General features: G+C 32.3%; 1 protein-coding gene across 1 annotated transcript in view; it reads left to right on the top strand.

Moving 5' to 3' along the window:
* Positions 1 to 17812, top strand: part of LOC107567626 (striatin-like) — a 56150-nt gene that overhangs the window by 884 nt on the left and 37454 nt on the right.

The raw sequence follows: 17812 nt of genomic DNA, 5'->3' as shown, positions 1-17812 counted from the left end.
CACACACACACTCACTCACAGACACACACACACACACACTGTCACACACATACACCGCAGTGGCACAAAAACTTGAGTGTCTCTCCTCCGGACCTGAAACTCAATCCACACTGCGACTCGAACCGACAAGGAGAAAATAATATCTCTTATTTTTGGTTTGTAATGTGATCAAGCCGTGTTCTTGACAGGTGGATGTGAAGACAGAAACAGAATAGTTTTTACATTCCTTAAATTCTAAAAATGTGCATGTAGAATTTTAAATCTATGTTAGTTTTGTCCTATACGCAAATAATAAATAGTATGTTGCATAGAGAAAATAAAGTTTATTTTTAACACCATATGTATATATGAAATGATATTCTTGATAAAAAGGAAATTTTATGTATAAAAGTAGATTTTAATATATCATGCCAGTATTTTAAATTGGCTTATATTTATAAATTCCTTCAATTTTGCATAAAGAAAATTAAGAAAAATAAATACTACAAATGAAAAATATATATTCTTTATATTTATTTTATATATTGTAGTTTTTGCTTTAAAAAAATATTATGACTGTACAGAGTAGTTTAACAGAATATAAAAATATATATTTTTACACACACGCATACATATATATATATATATATATATATATATATATATATATTATAAATGAAATAATATTCTTGACAAAAAAGGGACATTTTATGTATAATGTTGATGTTAATTTTTAATGTTGAAAAATAAAAACTACAAATAAAAATATATATTCTTTATTTATATGCATTTTATATATTGTAAATTAAATTTTTTGCTTTAAAAAATATTATGACATGAGAAATACAGAGTAGTTTAACAGAGCTTCAGACACGGGTCACGACGAGGCGTTCCCCATAGCGACCCCTAGAGGACGCAGTTCGAAGTTCCCATGAAAGGGAACCCCTTCTAATGCACAACATGGGTCTAAAATTACCCATATACATTTCCTATGTTATTTCATACTTCGCTGGGCTCTTTTTATTTTTTATTATCTTTTAAAATCAGTTTATTTCAGCATTTCAGACCCTGGTCTATAAATTCCTTGATCCATGAATATTCAAAACTTATTTTTACAATGACTACAGATTAATATATGTATATATATGTATATATATATATATATATATATATTTATTATTATTTTATTTTTTTACATATTAATACAATATCTTGTTTAAAAAAAGATGTCTGGACGGAGTCATTTTCATGATTTAGCACAGTAATGGCTAATAATAATCATAATAGAAAATAGCAAACTCAAAATGTAAGCATCCAGACATTGTCATGAAAATAATGTAGCAATACAAACAAAAAGGCTTAATTACTTTCAAGTGTAAAACGGAATGAAATGTAACACATTTAGTGTTTTTCTGTGAGGTTCTCGTTTGTGTCTGATTTCTCACGATGCCGTCAGCGGCTGCAGTGACATCAGCAGCTCTGAGTAAAGCAGTCTGTCATCGTCCGTCTGCATTATCTGCTTCCACACACTCGATCGTCAACTATGAGGAAGTCCTTAAACACTGGACACTCCTCTGCGAGGCTGCTCGTGACTATCTAGTGTGGACTGTCTGGTTCACACCTATGGCAGCACTACTCTGTCTTTGCAGTGTTATTGTTTTTTTAATTTCTTTTATGCCAAAAATCATTAGGATATTAAGTAAAGATCATGTTCCATGAAGATATTTAGTAAATCTCCTACTGTAAATATATCAAAACTTAATGTTTGATTAGTAATATGCATTGCTAAGAACTTCATTTGAACAACTTTAAAGATGATTTTCTCAATATTTAGATTTTTGCACCCTCAGATTCCAGATTTTCAAATAGTTGTATCTCAGCCAAATATTGTCCGATCATAACAAGCTTATTTATTCAGGTTTCAGATGATGTATAAATCTCAATTTCACAATCGTCTCTTATGACTGGTTTTGTGCTCCAGGGTCACATATTTATATTAAATTAAATTATTTTTTTTATTTTATTTTTAAAATATGTTATATAGTTTTTTTTATACATTTTTATTTTAGATTGTTATTTTAGTACATTCAGTTAAACCAGAAATGTTGGCAACTAAATAAAATTTAAAAAAAATAGTTTAAAGTTTAATATATTATTTAATTTCAATTAAAGTATTTTATTTCAACTATTGAAAATGTTTTTTTATGGTATTAGTTTTAGTTTACTATAATAACCCTGCTCTGTTGAATCACTTATATTTTCATTCTAATTTTATTTGCAGGCTATTTTGCATCCTCATAGTGGCCGAACCTCTGCGCACCCTTGTGCAATGTCATACTTTACTACTTTTAAGTCCTTGAAGCGCACTTCTGTGTGATTTGAGATGAGATATTTAGTCCTAAAGGGCAGCGATTGATTAATGAATGCTGTGGGAATATCTTTTGCGTTTATGGGTCGTTTACCCGGACGTCCGTACAGTCGCTCTATGCGGCTTGCGTGTTTTATTATGCATGTTGAATGAAGGACAAACAGAAAGTGTGAGCGGAAACTGAGCTGGCCATGTGACAGATGAACCCGCTTGACTAGACAGGATTTCAGTAGCGAGATCAGGACTGGGAAAATTTAATGCTGTAAAACAATAGAACATGAAGTTTTGCATGCAATGTCATTTACAGTCAGAGTCTGATGTGGCTTAGTGTTTATTACTTTTAAATGACTGTTTAATGCTGCTCAGAGGTGATACGAATGCATTTGCGCGGCAAATATAACTGTGTGCTTTGATACGAGGGGCTGAGGTGGATCAGAGCAGGCATAAGTCCGTCTGGCTTTTATGCAGCATTGCGTCTTCACACAGAATGTTGAGCAGGCACAGAGCAGCATTAACTAGCTGTTAATACCTCACTAATGGCAAACTTACACTGCAAAGGTGGCACAGAAGCGCCTCTGAAGTGGCATTTAGGGGTCTTTACAGCAAGTGTTTGCTGCGCAGATGAGGTACGAGTGCATAACGTATGCTTTTATGCTGAGGTGGATCAGAGCAGGCTTAATTTAGTCTGGCTTTTATGCTGCTTTGTCTTTGCACTGAATTTTGAGAAGACAAAGAACAGCATTAAGTCGATTAAGACAAAACTAGCTGTTAATACCTCACCAATGCAAAGTTTACACTGCAAAGGTGGCACAGAAGTGCCTCTAAAGTTGAATTTAGGTGTCTTTACAGCAAGTGTTTGGGTCAGAACAGGCTCCGTTTAGTCTGACTTTTATGCTGCATTAAGTTTTTATGCTGAAGTTTGAGCAGGCGTAGAGCAGCCTTAACTCAGTTAAGACATAACTAGCAGCTAATACCTCAGTAATGCCAAGTTTACACTGCAAAGGTGGCACAAAAGCGCCTCTGAAGTGGCATTTAGGTTACTATTTAATGCTGCTCAGAAGTCGTACGAATGCATTTACACAATAAATACAACTGTGTGCTTTTATACGAGGGCCTGAGGTGGATCAGAGCAGGCTTAATTTAGTATGGCTTTTATGCTGCTTTATGTCTTTGCATTGAATTTTGAGCAGGCACAGCGCAGCATTAACTCGATTAAGACAAAACTAGCTGTTAATACCTCACTAATGCCAAGTTTACACTGCAAAGGTGGTACAGAAGCGCCTCTGAAGTGGCATTAAGGTGACTGTTTAGAGTGGAAGTGAAGCAGTCAGTCAGGTTCACATTATTTAGTAAACTGGTTTCCACTTTAATTAAAAAATATATAACAAACACGATTAATGTAACCATTTTAAAGAAAAAAGGATGTTTTGTTATCGCTTTTGGAGCAAGTGCACCGTTGTCTCACAGTACCACAGCGTGTGACGTCACGGGGCTGGTTTCTCTGTTGCCCAGTGAAGAAATATAAGCATTTCTTGACTGTTTGAACATACACGTTTTGAAATGGAGGAAGACGAACTTGGAAGGACTGTTGAGCCCAAAATAAGTGCAACTTCTCATGCATTTGAGCCGATACGGCGAGGGGACCGAGCAGAAACACTGTTACAAGTGGAAGAAGTCATGAACTCAATTTGGTATTAGATTTATCATCCTGTTAACAGCAGGTAAACTAATTGTACTCGCAGGTGAACATAAAATATGTTACATACCACTACTGGTGAAGGAGGCAGTGTAATGCAAATATGTTTGAAAGGTCTGACATAACAATAAAGATGCGACATGAACGATATTGAATGAAGCATTGTTTGTTTACATCACGTTGCGCCTCGTGTAATAGAAACAATGTTTGGGATACCACGATCAAAAGTTTGTGATGTAGACAGTTTGATGTTGGATATTCATGCATTATGTAATGTATGAATGCATTTACACAACAAATACAACTGTGCGCTTTTATATGGATCAGAGCAGGCATAATTTAGACTGGCTTTTATCCAGCATTGCATCTTTACACTGAATTTTGAGCAGGCACAGAGCAGCATTAACCCAGCTGTGCGAAGATGCCTCAAAATGGCATTTTGACCAAGAAATGCACACTAGTTTACATGCAAATTTGCATGTGAGCATTTATCGGTGTATTGTGGAAGGACTGGACTGATATCACATCATATGTTTGCATTTGTATGTTAGTATGCGTTCGGTACCGAAGCATCTGACATCCATAGAAGGCAGCGTCTAGCTGAGGAGATCCTGACTGATGTTTCATTTCTTTCGTAACCGGCATGCCTTTCATAGCTCTGCGTGGGCGACGGCGTGTAGGAGAGGCCGTCATATGTCGAAATCGCCCTTGGGCACCTTGACAATCAATTGAAAGGAATATAATTCACTCCGTTTGCATGTAGGCTCCTGCTACCTGAAGTACGAGACGCAGCGGCGTGAAATTAAAGGCCATTAGCATCACAAACGAGCGTGCAACAGGCCGAGTGTGTAGGCAGTGTGACGCTGGGAAGCAGGACAGAAGCTGTTGAGTTTTATGAGCTGATGTTGGTGACTCATACTGCTGATGCTCTCGCTCTCTCTGCTTGCGTCGTGTCCTCGGCTGTGAAACGGGAATGCCAGGCTTGATCAGAGATGGCTGTTTGTTGTGTATAAGCTGGAGTCTGACTAGCCCTTTAGGTCCTTTCACGTGACTCACGTGACGGGTCGGGATGGTTAAGTAGCCTAGCCTAAGCTTTAATATTTTTAATGATGGTGCTTTACAGGCTATTAATTATTGGCAGGGTTTGTTGCATGCCATTCAGAGACTGTTGGACTTTTAGCACGCCCTCTCTGACACATTGCATCTCTTAATGTAAAACACCAGCACTACAGCCAAACCAGTGCTTTTGGAACGAATTTGAAAATGTTGAGACAAATACTGTTGAATTCCAAGTATTATTCAGTGTAAATATTCTCTGAGTTAGTCAGTATATGCATGCATCTGGCCGTGCATCGTGCTGTTTTCTATTCTGTTGCAGTCTGTCCAGTTTTTTAATACAGCATCCAAATTGAACAGATTGAATAGTGGACAGTCCAAGTTAAGTTTGCTTGAACTTTGAGCATCACATTGCAGCACTTGAACACACGTTTTATGTTTCCTAGAGGCTTTGCTCCATTGCATCAGGATTGTTATTGTTAACTAAAATTATTTGAACTAAAACTAAAGCATTTTTGTTAAAATAAAGCTGAAATGAATTAAAATATAATTATTAGATTAACAACTTCAACAAAAAGAAAATGTGAAATGTTGCCCTGGAAAATGACTAGAATAATTTTAAGTGAAAATAAATACAAATAAATATGAAAAAAATAAAACCTGAAATGACAAAAGCACATAGCAAAAGTACTAAAAAAAAGTAACTAAAATTAAAATGTAACCTGAAAACAAAAAGAAAAGCTAATTAAAAAATATTAAAAAGAGCTATAATAGTATACAAATACTGTAATACTATATAAATAATGCTGAAATTGTACACTGCGTTGCATTGGGTAATTGCTGACATGGAATAAATAAATAAATTAAAACTCAAATAAAACCTGAAAAGTAATCTTTAAAAAATGATAATAAAACTAATCAAAATGACAAAAGCACATAACAAAGTTACAAAAAATTTAACTAAAATGAAAATGAAAACTGAAAACATAAAAATAAAAGCCAATTAAAAATATAAATAACTATAATAGTATATAAATAATGCAAAAATATCACTGCATTGCACTTGGTAATGCTGCATGAAATAAATAACGACTAATACTGAAATGAAAAATAAATAAAACCTGAAATCTTAATCTTAATTAGAATGAATCTTAAAAAAAAATAAATAATAATAATAAAAGCACATAATGAACTTAATAAAAACTTAAATGACTGAAAACTAAAAATATAAAATCAAAGCCAAATCAAAATATTAATAAAAACTATAGTATGTTATAAATAACAGTAAATAAATACCATTGCATTGGGTGATGCTGACATGAGACAGGGCTTCATTGCATGATGTTGACATGCGTTTTGACCAGGGCTCGACGCTTACTTTTCTTTTTAGGAGCACTTGTGCTCCTAACTTAAAAAATTTAGGAGCACATTCAAAATTTTAGGAGCACCTTCTAATCAATAATCCAAAATGTTATCAAAAAGTAGCCTTCCCATTACGAGGTAATATTTGACTCCTCTAACTTTATTAAAAGTATGTCATCTTTTGTCAAATTCTTAAATTATATTTTATAAGCTTTTTAAAAATTTTAATTAAAACGACAGAATAAGAGTAGAATAAGAAACAAGTTAAAAATCAAATGAAATCAGTATTAACAAAATTAATTTGTAGAGGTGGCACAGAAGAACACAAAAGTGGCTTGATGTACTTTCAGACATTTAATGAGTTTCGGAAGTGGAATGAGTGCAATTAAGGTTGTTAATCGATTGCTTTTGTTGAACCATCTGTTCGCGTTAATTCAACGTATTTCTAAAATAATTGTTTAATTGCAGAATTCATGGTGAAAAAACTACATTACCCATCATGCTTTACAGAAATTCCACCAATCAGAGAGTTGCAGTGAGCAAAGCTCCACCCACTCCCATGAAGCACTGCAAATGATGTAATCGAGTCAGGTTCCCTACGCACTCAGAGTACTTAAATATTTCTACATGCATTTCGCAATGAACTTATAATGCATTGTTTCTATAAATACAACAAATAGCTTAAACTCGGGCGAATTAGGGTGATAAAACGATATGAAGAGTTTGATAAATGTTCATATAGTTATATTTTAACATGGTATTGAGGTGCTGTATGTGTGGTTTTATCATGATCTAAATGTAGGCTACTGTGGAAGAGCAATGGTTAATTTGAATAAAACGCAAACAGTCAGAATAATTAAATTTCACCACATAAAAATGAGGTTGTTACAATTTTTACAGATGTTGCTGTTTATGATAATGAACATGAATTTAAATCTTCATCCAAACTCGAGCTGCTGTCAAATGTGCATTTCTAAGAGACAAATAATGTGCTATTATTAATATTACAGCCTGCACTGCAAACTGTGCTGAAGATACACGTCAGCAAAGTCAGCAACACAAACCTGCGTCATAACCTGAAACAATATCACTCATTAGAACATGCAGAAACTAAGAAATTCATTCTTCTGTAAGATATTTATTTAGTAAAGGAAAAATGACTGGAAAAGTGTAAAGAATTCAAAAGCGTGACATGTTCTGATCATAAAGAGTCGTTTAAAAGCACAATTAACCTTCTGGTTTCTACAACTTTCACTTAGAAGCAAAAATCTGCCTTTAAACTTGAAAGAAATAAAGATTTGAAATTTATCGTGATAATTATCGAAATCAACTGATATGAAAAATTTTATCATGATTTGTTTTTTTGCACAAATCACCCCATCCTACTTAATTCATATTTTTATATTTCTCCTTTTTTTTTATTTTTTTTTATTCAATTAATGTAATTTGCTTAATGAGATTGTAGTTCCGTCCGATTTTCATTTACTTTTTGGCCTCAAATCTAAAAAGTTTGTAATGCTGTGATTCTCCTCGTAGCTGGTTGTTTTGGTTCATGGCTTGTAATGCTTGAACAAAGACTTTTTAAAAATCCCTTCTGGGAAAATTAAAGGGAAATATACTGCAGGAACCAGCACCACTGAAAAAGTGCACTAATGCATTCGTCACTCTTTCTCTGTTTCTCGCTCTTTTCCGGACCGCACCAACAGGACGGTTACAAAGAGGTTAATAATTCATGCAGGCCTGGGTTTCCCTCTGCTCTTGTCATGTGTGCGTGTTGGAGCATCTGCGTGTGCCGTCTGAGACTGTGAGAACGGCCCGTCGGCTCCTGCGCTCTCAGGTTTCCTCCGTGTGTTGGCTGCGGCGGACAGGAGGTTCCCACAGCTTCAGCTCGGGTTTGACTTCAGCTCATTGACTCAGTCAATCACACATGGCCTTATTTCCTTCTAAACAGCTGAAGTAGTGCACTAATCTGCTTACTCCTGACAAACTCTTACTTCATGTGCTTTGATTTCCAGCTAATAACCAATTAACTCTCAGCTCAGACCAGGGTTATTATAGTTAACTAAAACTACTGAAAACTACTGTTTTGTTCATTGAAATAAAGCTGAAATACAATAAAATAAAAATATTAGATGAAAAACAAACTAAAATGAAAATTAGATGTGCTCATTTGGCAAACAACTGAAATAAGTTGAAGCACTAACATTACTAAATGGAAATAAATAAAACCTGAAATCTAAAACTGAAAAAAAAAATTTAAACCTGAATTGCAATATAAAAAAAAAACTAATAAAAGTGACAAAGGTGCATATCAAAATTACTACAAATTAAACTAACATTAAATTGAAAACTGAAAATATACAAATAAAAGCTAAATCAAAATATGAATAAATAATATATTTTTTATTAAAATAAATAATAAATATAATATAAAAAAATATGATATACACTTAAAATAAAACTAAAATATAAATTACACTGGCTTTGAATATTAAAATAAAAATATATTAAATATATATATATTAGGGGTGAATTTAAAAAAATGCATTTATTTGTACAGTAAAAAATACATGCCTGAATCTCAAAAATGAGATTCAAAGATCTAAAAAATGGCCGAACAATATTATTTTACTAACTTATTCATTTTAAGTTAAATTGTGTTTTATTTGTATAATGTCTGCTAGAATGTAAAAAAATGTTCAGTGTTAAGTAAATATTTTTAAAGCACATTTTGGATATTTAATTTATGCAATGGTGAAAAAAATTGGCAAAATGATGGGAAAAAATGCGAAAAACCGTGTTCGCTGTTCTGCCTTTGGCCCAGTGTTTCATTTTGTTCAGCTTCGGCCAAGAATTTTCATTTCGGTGCATCCCTAATATATATATATATAATACTAAATAAAACTATAAAAAAAAAACTAATAAAAGTGACAAAGGTGCATATCAAAATTACTACAAATTAAACTAACATTAAATTGAAAACTGAAAATATACAAATAAAAGCTAAATCAAAATATGAATAAATAATATATTTTTTATTAAAATAAATAATAAATATAATATAAAAAAATATGATATACACTTAAAATAAAACTAAAATATAAATTACACTGGCTTTGAATATTAAAATAAAAATATATTAAATATATATATATTAGGGGTGAATTTAAAAAAATGCATTTATTTGTACAGTAAAAAATACATGCCTGAATCTCAAAAATGAGATTCAAAGATCTAAAAAATGGCCGAACAATATTATTTTACTAACTTATTCATTTTAAGTTAAATTGTGTTTTATTTGTATAATGTCTGCTAGAATGTAAAAAAATGTTCAGTGTTAAGTAAATATTTTTAAAGCACATTTTGGATATTTAATTTATGCAATGGTGAAAAAAATTGGCAAAATTATGGGAAAAAATGTGAAAAACCGTGTTCGCTGTTCTGCCTTTGGCCCAGTGTTTCATTTTGTTCAGCTTCGGCCAAGAATTTTCATTTCGGTGCATCCCTAATATATATATATATAATACTAAATAAAACAACATATAAGTAATAGTAAAATTGCACTGACTTGGAATAATAATAATACAGTATATATATATATATATAGAGAGAGAGAGGCACTAAATTATAAAATATCATAAATAATAGTAAAATTGCACTGGCTTGGACGTGAGAGCTTTTGGTGCTTTAAACCCTGTGTTGTTGGGTTTAGTTTTTTTTCCTCCTGGGAAAAGCAGTCATTTGGAGAAGCGTGCGTCCCGTAAGAACCAGTGTGTCCGCTCTAGGTCCCAACATGCTCTAGTAAGGCCACCCTTCGTGCTTGCATTCATAAAACAGCCCGTAAAAGCAAGTCTGTCCTTGTATAGTAAGGTATGCGCACCTGCCTGTTGTGTCAGGTAAACGGTGAAGGAGGAACGCCCTGCATCGCACCTCAAATCCCTGCCACATGACTGACAGAAAGTGCCATGAACAGGGTGTACGGTCATTTCACAATTTACCATTCACAACATCCTTACAAGTCCCAAATAATGTACTATACACTGTGCATTATGTACTCAAGTGTATGAATTTTGCATTACAATGAAGTGTCCAGCATTGTGCACTTTTAGTGTGCACACACTACCTGCACTATTTATTCTGTATTATAAATGCAATAGAATTATGCATAAGTAAGCAAATTGGGAAAATGCACAACTTAAATATTGGGTAGAATCAACCATTTTAATTAGAATTCATTAAATGCATTTTTTAGTATTTAATAAAATGTAAGCATATTTATAATCAGTATTTGTATTAACTGAGCTTGTTTCAATGCAAAAGATGCATGTGATGCTGCTTTAGAATTTGGTAAAACAGGCCTGTTTTGAAACTCATTGAACTTTTGTGACTCACGCTATTAGGCAAATGACCCGATTTTCGGACCAAAGATCTCACATTTGAGCTGTGTGTGTGTGTGTGTGTGTGTGTGTTTGATTGTTGTTATCCATTATCAGACTCTAGGCATGTTTACATTAGATCTGGGTTGACAACATCGATTTCTCGATTTTAATTGATTCTCATTTTGATTCCGAAATCCCAAGAATCGATCTTTTAGTCCAGAGATGACCAAACGGCATTTTCAAAAAATCTTCTTTTCTAATTTTTTTTTTTTTTTTTTTACTTTTGCGTTGTAAAATTGTAAAAAAAAAAGTTGATTTAAAAAAATTATTTAAAAATGTAAAGAAAAAAATTACATTTTTGTTTAATTATTTAATCATTAAAATGTGTAATTGTTTAATAATTTCAAATTATTTAAAAAAAATGTAGTCAGATTTAATGCATTTATTTTTGTCCCACAGCCCTCAACCAAGTTTAATTTTTGTCCCTTTATATTAAAAAGTTTGGGCAACTCTTTTTTTTTATTCTGTTATTTACATGAAGGCCTTTCAGTCTGATTATTGCCTGATTATTAAACTGATGCATAAACTGTGATGACACAAAAACATGCATATAGAGGCCAGTGGGTCATGTGTGGTTTATCAGTCACATGCACAGGACAGAAGAACATTTAGTTCAGTTCTGACCCAAATTCATGCTGTCCTGCCTAACAGCACCATTAAAACTTCTTTTCTAATTTTTTTTTTTTTTTTTACTTTTGCGTTGTAAAATGGAAAAAAAAAAAAAAACAATTTGAAGTTGATTTAAAAAAATTATTTAAAAATGTAAAGAAAAAAATTAAATTTTTGTTTAATTATTTAATCATTAAAATGTGTAATTGTTTAATAATTTCAAATTATTTAAAAAAAATGTAGTCAGATTTAATGCATTTATTTTTGTCCCACAGCCCTCAACCAAGTTTAATTTTTGTCCCTTTATATTAAAAAGTTTGGGCAACTCTTTTTTTTTATTCTGTTATTTACATGAAGGCCTTTCAGTCTGATTATTGCCTGATTATTAAACTGATGCATAAACTGTGATGACACAAAAACATGCATATAGAGGCCAGTGGGTCATGTGTGGTTTATCAGTCACATGCACAGGACAGAAGAACATTTAGTTCAGTTCTGACCCAAATTCATGCTGTCCTGCCTAACAGCACCATTAAAACATTTCATTCTAACTGTTTATCCCAGTCTTTTTATCCCCATCCCAATTTTCAGACTTATGCATTATTTTATAGTTTTTATAATAAAGAAAAAATGGTGCTAAAAAATCCAAAACTAATATAAATGACACAATTACTAACAATTAAACTAAAATTAAATTATAAGCATAACTATATGACTGTATTGTTACTTTATTACCTTTAATATTTGTTATATTTTACCCATAAATCTATCTGCATACTTATGCATTATTTTATGGTATTTATAATATAGAATCAAAATCAAAAACGAATACGAATGATAAAATTGCGTAACGAAAGTACTTTAAAAAAATGAAAATAAAAAAAGCTAAATCTAAATATTAATAAAAACCAGGATAAATAGTGCTTGTAAAAAAAAAAGCTTCTGTTTATTTATCATCTTTTCAAATTAAATTCTAATTAAAAATTGTATATTTCACCCAATATTTAAGTTTTGTATTTTTACTTCAATTGTAGGAACATCTCAATTTCCATTTGTATACCGTTTTATTTTATGGTATTTTTATATAGGAATTATATTACATTACATTATATAGGAAAAATTATACAATAGTGTGTTCAAAAAATTACTAAAAATAAAACAGGATTCAGTTCAAATTAATTGTAATGTCTCGCAGCACCATTTAAGCCTGACTATGTAAATGTATTGTTACTTTATTTAAACGATCACTAACTTTAAATATTTCACCAATTCAATTTCACAAGCCTATCTAAGAAAACCAGCGCTGATCTCCATATTTAGAAAATTCTGCTCGTTTCAAAATACCTCTCAGAGCTGATTTCTCTGCTGTAGGGTGAATGCATGTGGGCGCTCAACTTAACCAAACACAGCTAAAACCTATAAATGTTGATTTGAATAGCTAAGCACCGGTTCAGGCGTTGGTGAGGCCCTTAGTGAGGCTGCGTTTTTGTTGGACGTGTTCAAAGGGAAGATGACACACTGCTGATCCTCCCACACTTTCCTGAAGCGCAGCACCTGCCCTCGGGGAGCGCTCATAAATCCATACCGCCGCTGCAGAGTGCCTCCTCACTATTTAGACCGCACAGACCATTAACTGACCCTCTAAGTAGTGCACGTTCTGGCCAGCAGACATCATTAGAGGATATCCTGTGTAGGATCGTACAGGGATCCAAATAAGCGTCTATTTTGGGCGAGCGACTGTCTGTGTGCTGCTGTGCTCTCTCTTTCTCTCTCCTCGTTGGTAACCCTGAGCTCATTCATTCATTCATAACTCACAGTGGGCTGTTTCACAAGGACTCGCCTGCTGTGTGGTTGACTCATTTTTGTTCTTTAGGCTCAGTAAATAAACTCATCTGATCATGTAAATGACGGCCCGGTGGTTTTCTTTCTAGTGCTCAGCTGCTGTTTAGACCATGACGTTTCTTAAGCATTTACCTGCCGATTTGAACTCATCCTCATCAGATTGTGACGGGTCCCATGGGATGTTTTGGTGGCTTTACTGTCGTGTCCACACCTGTGGCAGGCGTAGAGATGTTCTGTGTTATCAGAAAGAGCTTTAGCAGACTGTTTCTAACATTGTAAATGTAGCAAGGTTTTTATATTTTGATATTGTGGCTGCAAATGTAGCTTCTTTGTCTCTTCTCTCCAGTGTAATCTCTTAATCTTTTTTCTCTTTTGTAAAGTCATAAGAACACGCTTATGTTTTTCTTCTTTTCATGTTTTTTCTTTTGCTTTTTCGGCAAATGCAAAGTATATTTTCATCACTATAGAAGTTTTCCCATCTGTGACAATGCACTTTTTTTTATTTGCCCAATTTTTTTTAATCATTAAAATTTACTGCATTTTCAGTTTCATTGAATCTATTTTAATACAGTACATTTAGGCTATGTGTATAATATATTTGTAATTCATTGTTGATTTATTACTAGAGAAAATTATGTTTGGCCCAATGCATTGAGATTTATTGAATATCATCAAAAGCTGCCTATTAGTGGTTGGCCGATATATCTGCCAATATTTGGCTTCTTTTTAAATTATCGGCATTAGAGACAATATATTTTTCTGTTTGGCCGATATGTCAGATGATATTTGGCATTTTTTAATTATCGGCGTCAAAGTTTATTTATAAAGCACTTTTTTTTTAAAACAGCAGGTGTTTATCAAAGTGATGTACACACATAAAAGAATAAAAATGTCAAAGATACAAACAGTCAACAACACAAAAAAAAGACAATAAGACACCATAAAAACAATAGAAGAAAGCAGACAATATATTTTTTCTGTTTGACTGATATGTCGGCCAATATTTGCCATTTTTTATTATTGGCATCAGATAATATATTTTTCAGTTTGGCCGATATGTTGGTCAATATTTGCCATTTTTTAATTATCGGCATCAGACAATTTTTTTCTGTTCTGCCCAATAGCCTATGTCATCAGACAATATATTTTTCTGTTTGGCCGATATGTCAGATGATATTTGGCATTTTTTATTTATCGGCATCAGACAATATATTTTTCTGTTTGGCCGATATGTCAGATGATATTTGGCATTTTTTATTTATCGGCATCAGACAATATATTTTTCTGTTTGGCCGATATGTCAGATGATATTTGGCATTTTTTAATTATCGGCGTCAAAGTTTATTTATAAAGCACTTTTTTTTTAAAACAGCAGGTGTTTATCAAAGTGATGTACACACATAAAAGAATAAAAATGTCAAAGATACAAACAGTCAACAACACAAAAAAAAGACAATAAGACACCATAAAAACAATAGAAGAAAGCAGACAATATATTTTTTCTGTTTGACTGATATGTCGGCCAATATTTGCCATTTTTTATTATTGGCATCAGATAATATATTTTTCAGTTTGGCCGATATGTTGGTCAATATTTGCCATTTTTTAATTATCGGCATCAGACAATTTTTTTCTGTTCTGCCCAATAGCCTATGTCAACCCATATTTTATTTTGAATTCCTGGACTTTTATTTTGAAAGCACTGAGAATGCCAGCACCTGAGCACACAAAGCTCTCGTTCTCATCTCCATTATTTTAACAGTTCTGACTAATAAATTATGCAGAACTCTTAAACGATATACGAAAAAGTGTTATAGCGTTTACTTTTATATTATTAGTAACAGGAAGGCAAACGCTATAATGCATTCTCATCTACCGTCGGCTTTTAGCAAATATTAATTTAATTGAAACAAGTCTTTGAATGTCGAATAATCATTTAATTTCACTAACCATACAAACGTTGTCTGTTATTATATATATCGGCCGTTGGCATAGTTATTGGTGTTAGTCAGAGTTTGATTTGACTGAAACGGCAACAAGGCTGTGATCTATAGATGTACACTTTGTAATAAGATATGCTAAAAGCATGAAGTTGTTATTGAAAGGAGTAATATTGAATTGAATAGAAATGAAGTGTTGCAGGTGTGTGTGAAATATTTTACAGCAGCTGTGAATGTCTCATCCAATCAGAATCTAGATTTATAATGTTAGTTTGACTGTTTTGTACTTGTTTTTTAAAATAAAGCTTTTTTTTTTTAATGATTCAGTCATTTGATATGAATCATCTGATCTTGTGCTTTAAGTCTATAAAAGATCCAAATAAGAAGACAATAATCAAATTAGACGGAGCGCCTTTCAGTTCTGGATTGTTATTGTCAGAGAGTGAATCTGCATCTCATTCAGAGCTCCTGCGGTTTGCTTCGTTCAGGCATGTAGTATAATTTCACAAAGCTAGTCAGAACATTCTGTTTTTGCTTCAAAATGGGTTATTATTAAATCAAATTATGTATATGAAATTATATAACTAAATGATATAAATATGTATATGAATTGTATAACTAAAATTAAATAACTGTAATTACAGATTTAGATTAAATAAAGATGTCAGTCTTTTATTTTTTTTTATTTTTAGGAAACAAATCAAAGAAAAAATAAACAGTCTACTGTTCCTAATATTCTGTATGTTGCTCAAAAACATTTAAAAAATAACCCACATAGAGCTGTAACGACAATACCGTGAAACTATGATATTTTTGCTTAAGGTTATCATAATGTCAAAATCTCATACCGGCCCATGCCTAGTGTAGATGCTAACGAGTCGTTTTGGAGTGAGTTTTTTATTAACGCATTTGCCCGACTGCAGATAAGAGCGTTTGAACAGTAATAGTAATACTGAATTGGTTGCGAGCGCGGGAACAGTTGAGCGCTCAGTCATTTCTAACCGCACAAACCAACCACAGCTTGCTCAAGCAGAATGAAAGCGTTGTTGAACACACACACACACGCTGTTGCTCAACGAGAGGCTACGTCACACTGAACGCACACTGAGCTGCTGTGAGTCTGCTTTACCTGCATCACAACGCTGCCAGTGCAGCAGGTTTTCATGCCGCACGTAACCACAAGTCTTTGTCTGAACGGGTATATGATAAGTTAACTCTAGGTGTGCACTCAGATTACTGAACATTTTTGGATACTGATGTTGCACTTAATATTTTGCATAAAGAAAATGAAAAATATTTTTTAAGAATAACAGTTAGGTTCATTTGTGAACATTGCTTAATGCATTATCTAACATAAAAAAATTAGATGTGTGTTTGCGTGTGTGTGTTTGTATTTTACAGCATTTATTAAACTTTGTTAATGTTAATCAAAATATAATTGATCATTGTAGGGCTGCACGATTATGACAACGATCAGTCGATTATTCCCTTGAAATTGTAATTGCGATTATTAATTTACGATTATCACAATTTACATTGAATGATGTTTATACCATTGTTTGATGCAACTGCATGCCATATTTTTATATGAAAATAAACAAGCTGAAAACACTCGAACTGAAAAACTTTTAGTGCTTTTCTATAGCATTAAGCCTCAAATGTTAACTGTACATTGGATTGGTTTCTTTTAAATAATAATTTTAAAAAATCAAAAATATGCATGGTATTATAATGTTATACTAACACTAAAACTAAAACAATGGAAAACCCCTTAAGATAACATGTAGAAAGAAAAAAACACATCTTAAGCACTCAGAATAACATAAGTGGACTTTGAACGATTAATTGCCGCTTTGAACGATTACGTAATTGTGGCATCCGTAATTGTAATCGCGATTAGAAATTCGATTAATTGTGCAGCCCTAGTTCATTGTTAGTAGGGATATTATAGATGACTAAAACTATAGCTATAAAATTAACTTATATATAATTTTTTTTTTTTTTTTAGTATTTCAATTTATACCAAATGAAAATGAGAAATGTTAACTTGCAACTATCTGACAAAATAAGTTTAACTTTTTTGTATTTATTTAATTTCAGTTAATGTTTATTGTATTTTAAATCATTAAAATGTTTTTATGGTTTTAATTTTAGTTAAGGATCATAAATACCATTTTAAAAAATGGAAAATATAAAAAACATTGCTCATTTTATTTAAAAGTTTTTACGTGATTTTTGTAATTTTATTTATTTTTTTTAGTGTTTGTTTTTTGTTTTAGTGCTTCAATTTAAACTAACCAAAAATGAGAAATGTTGAATTGGCAACTGACTGAAATAAAATAAATTTAATTATTATTATTATTTATTTAGTATTTTTAGAATACTAACCTGCACTGAAAACAATGCTTTTCCCTCCGAATGTTTTTGTCAATTTCACAAATAATTACAAAGAATCTACTAGAATCTACATAGAATCTACTATATACTTGCTTTGTAAAATAATTTTTACAGTATGGTTTCA

Source organism: Sinocyclocheilus grahami, unplaced genomic scaffold (genome assembly GCF_001515645.1).
Source record: "Sinocyclocheilus grahami isolate Dianchi unplaced genomic scaffold, SAMN03320097.WGS_v1.1 scaffold1175.1, whole genome shotgun sequence".
Lineage (NCBI taxonomy): Eukaryota > Metazoa > Chordata > Actinopteri > Cypriniformes > Cyprinidae > Sinocyclocheilus > Sinocyclocheilus grahami.
The sequence above is the reverse complement of the archived record's forward strand: the minus strand, read 5'-3'. Positions and strand labels throughout refer to the sequence as shown.